The following is a 4,221-nucleotide window of genomic DNA, read 5'->3' as shown; positions in this document are numbered from 1 at the left end:
AGACTGGACAGCCATTTGTCTGAAATGGCCTAGGCTTTCCTGCCTGAGCAGGGGGTTGGACTAGACGACCTCCAAGGTCCCTTCCAACGCTATTTTGATGAAACCATAACTCTTACACACAAGTGGCTGCGTGTTTTAAAACAGCTGAAACAGTAGACAAGACACCCCTCAAAAACCTGAACACAACAAGATCCCCGTTCAAACTATTGCAACAAACGAGGGGGGGGGGAAATCTCTCTTTAGCAACTTCTTAAGTTTTGAAAGACCTTCCCTGTCTCGCAAGACTTCCTTAGTTAATAAATTTTAAAAAAAGCTTTCCATCATAAGACACACAAAGCACTCGATAAGTGTCAAGGAAGAATCACATGAGCGTTATGTTACTCAATCAGCCTTGGTTTTAACTCCAGATTAAACCTGATCCAGAAAGGGTTTCACAAACCACCATTGAATTTCAACACCAAAAGGATTGCCAGTTCCCCACAGGTAATCCTGAATTTGCAACACTTCATTTAGTGCGACGTCAGCGCTGGAAAAAGCGAATTACGACTGTTTTCCACACTTACAATCACTGCAGCATTCCCCCGTGGTTATGTGACCAGAATTCAGATATTATTGGAAAGAGAGAGGAAATATTTTTGATCTTCTAATATTAGACTTAAACTTATGTATATTACTGAATATATTATTATATATTACTGAATATATTACTGAATATATTATTAGACTTAAACTTATGTATATTACTGAATTACTGTTTAACCCAATTAATGGCTTTGATTTATTAGAGGGGATACTGTATTATTAATTAGATGGCTGAATATGGTGGAAAATAGATAACTTTTAGAAAACAGAGCAATATTATAATCAAATAGATAAGATGTATACCCGGAATATTAGACTTTGGTATAAAAAGGGGAAAAGGGAGAAGTTGAGATAAGGGGAACTTTTGGTCACCTAAAAAGTACTTGAAAATCAGAAATAATAGTGTTACTTTGAATATTGACGGGAAATTAAAGCCTGGAAGAAGAAGAAAAGCAATAACAGGACATTGATTGTATACAAGGATTAAATGCAAACGCAATTAAGATATGTATAAAGTAAAAATTATTGATAATGGTAACAAAGATGTTTTTATTTAGTTGATAATAAGAATTGTACTAGCCCAATATGAGATAACAGCTATTAATGGAAAAGGAGAGGAAATATTTGAGGTTGTAACGTGAGATTTATACCAAAGATTTACGTACACTATTGAACTATATTGATTAGCCCAGTCACCATGTTGCTTTTTAAATATTCAACTGCAAAATGAGAAAATCAATAAAATATTATATATTAAAAACGCTTGGCAGCTGGCATGTACCTCTGAGGGTTGCTGGGTCCCGAGATCACGGGATCAACTCTTGAGACTGTCTGACGAGCAGAGTCAACGGGGGAAGCCCAGATCCACTTTAACAACCGTGTTGCTAAACTGCGGTGATCTGCTTAATGACTATGGCCAGAAAGGTTGCAAAACGGGGCAAAACCCACTTAGTGATGAACGTTTCACTCAGCAACTGATATTTTGGGCTGTGAAGTCAAGGATTACCTGGATTTCCAGGCCTTCCGAACCAGTTTCCAGAGATTAAAATAGCAGATTAGTGCACAAGCAAACCCTACACCGGGGGTAGGCAACCTTGGCTCTTTTATGACTCGTGGACTTCAACTCCCAGAATTCCCGAGCCAGCCACGCTGAGGGGAAAGGGAGAGGTTTCTAAGCTGAGCCATGATGGCTGAGGAATTCTGGGAGTTGAAGTCCACGAGTCATAAAAGAGGCAAGGTTGCCTACCCCTGAACTAGACTCTAGGCCTAGGGTAGGGGTCTTCAAACTTGGCCCTTTTATGACTCATGGACTTCAACTCCCAGAATTCCTGAGCCAGCCATGCTGAGGGGAAAGGGAGAGGCTTCCAAACTGAGCCATGCTGGCTCAGGAATTCTGGGAGTTGAGATCCACGAGTCAATAAGCGACCTAGGCCTAGCCCAGGGGTAGGCCACCTTGGCTCTTTTATGACTGATGGACTTCAACTCCCAGAATTCCTGAGCCAGCTGTGCTGAGGGGAAAGGGAGAGGTTTCCAAGCTGAGCCATGCTGGCTCAGGAATTCTGGGAGTTGAAGTCCATGAGTCATAAAGCGGCCTAGGCCAGGGGTAGGCAACCTTGGTTCTTTTACGACTCGTGGACTTCAACTCCCAGAATTCCTGAGCCAGCATGGCTTAGCTTGGAAACCTCTCCCTTTCCCCTCAGCATGGCTGGCTCAGGAATTCTGGGAGTTGAAGTCCACGAGTCATAAAAGAGCCGAGGTTGCCCACCCCTGACCTACACTATTTCAAGGTATACTCAAGTTAACAGGTCAGTGAGATTTCCGGCTAACAGCTTCATTTTTACGGCTCACCAACCTGTTAAATCTCCCCAGGTAACCACACCTTTGTGTTAGTAGCACACAATCAAGGATATCCTGGAAAAAAAACCAGGCAGCAGCCATTATTCAGCCTCTCCGGGAAGGCTGCGGCCTTCATAAAATGCACTTCTAGAAGTCCCTCCATTCAGACTGGTGCCACCTCCGATGAAGGGGTCTTACTGCCCCCCCCATCCACCCCCATTAATACAGAGAGTCCTCGACTTACAACGGCCGCAAATTTCAGTTCCGTTGCTCAGCAAGGCAGTTGCAAAGCGAGTGGTGCCCCGTTTTACGACGTCGTTTGCCGTAAAGCTGTTAAGTGAATCGCTGCAGTTTTTAAAGTGACTCATGCGGTCGTTAAGCAAGCCCAGATTTTGCCCCCATTGAGCTTGCTTGTCAAAAGCTGGCTGGGAAGGTGACACATGACGATCACATGACCCAGGGACACCGCGTCATAAATGCAGGTTAGTCCTCGGCGTACGGCCACAATTGAGCCCCAAGTTTCTGGGGCTAAGTGAAACATTGGTTAAGGGAGCTTTGCCCCATTTTACGACTGTTCTTGCCCCCGTTCTTAAGTGAGTCCTTACAATTCTTAAGTTGGTAAGTGAACCTGGCTTTCCCCATGGACTTTGCTTGTCAGAAAGGTGGCCACATGATCCCAGGGATCCACATGATCCCAGGGACACCGCAAAGGTCATAAATACGAGTCGGTTGCCGAGCCTTTGAATTCTGATCACCTGACCGGGGGGGAATGATGCAACAGTTGTTAAGTGTGAAAAAGGGTCATAAGTCTTTTATTCCAATGCTGTTGTAACTTCAGTCACTAAACAAACTGTTGTAAGTCAAGGACTACCTACTACCCCTTTCCTCCCAGGGCTGGCTGGGCTTCGGCATTGCCAAAACATAAGGCTTTTTCTGCCTCCGTCACTGTGTGGCATAATTTCTCAATCTCAGCCAAGGGAAGGGGGGGGGGGGACTTCAAGTCCCAGAATTCCTCCAGGCAGCATGCTGGCTGGAGGAATTCTGGGAGTTGAAGTCCACCCCTCTTCACCCAGCCGGAGTTGAGACAGACAGCTGTGTTGATTTGGCTCTAATGGCGGCAGCTTTTCAAGGCCGAATGAGCCCCAGGTGTGATCCAGGGAGGCCTTTTCTGGATGAGGGGGAGCCCACCTGACCCCCCCACTCCCAGAGTCACTTGGGAGGGGGGAAACAGGCAGTGTAGAACCAAATAAAGGAAGGGGGGATTAAAAAATAAATCTCAGCTCCTCATTAAGAGGAGACAATAGAACCTCCATGGCCAGGAGCAGCATATCTTACTGGGCCCTTCTAATGATATTTCCGGGCTTCGTTCACCTCCCCTGGCAAAGATCTGAGGGTGGGACTACATCTCCCAGCATCCACAGCCGGCCTACCTTTTGGGGAGGGGGAAATGAAGCCTCCTCTCTCTTTCTCCCTCTTTCCCCTCTCTCTCCCTCCATCTCTCTCTCCTGGTCCCCTTCTCTCCCTGTCTCTCCCTCCCCCTCTCTCCCTCTCTCCAATCCCTTCCCTCCCTGTCTCTCCCTCTCCCCCTCTTCCTCTCCTCCTTCTCACCCTCCCTCTCTGTCCCCTTCTCTCATCTCTCCCTCTCCCCCTCTCCCTCCTTCTCTTCCTCCCCTCCTTCTTCCCCTCCCTCCCCCTCTCTCCCGTTCCCTTCCCTCCCTGTCTCTACCTCTCCCCCTCTCCCTCCTTCCCTTTCTCCCCTCCTTCTTCCCCTCCCTCCATCTCTCTCCCTCTCCCCTCCTTCTC

The sequence above is a fragment of the Protobothrops mucrosquamatus genome, unplaced genomic scaffold, assembly GCF_001527695.2.
Source record: "Protobothrops mucrosquamatus isolate PMUCROS unplaced genomic scaffold, P.Mucros_1.0 scaffold_43, whole genome shotgun sequence".
Lineage (NCBI taxonomy): Eukaryota > Metazoa > Chordata > Lepidosauria > Squamata > Viperidae > Protobothrops > Protobothrops mucrosquamatus.
Note: the sequence above shows the minus strand (reverse complement) of the source record.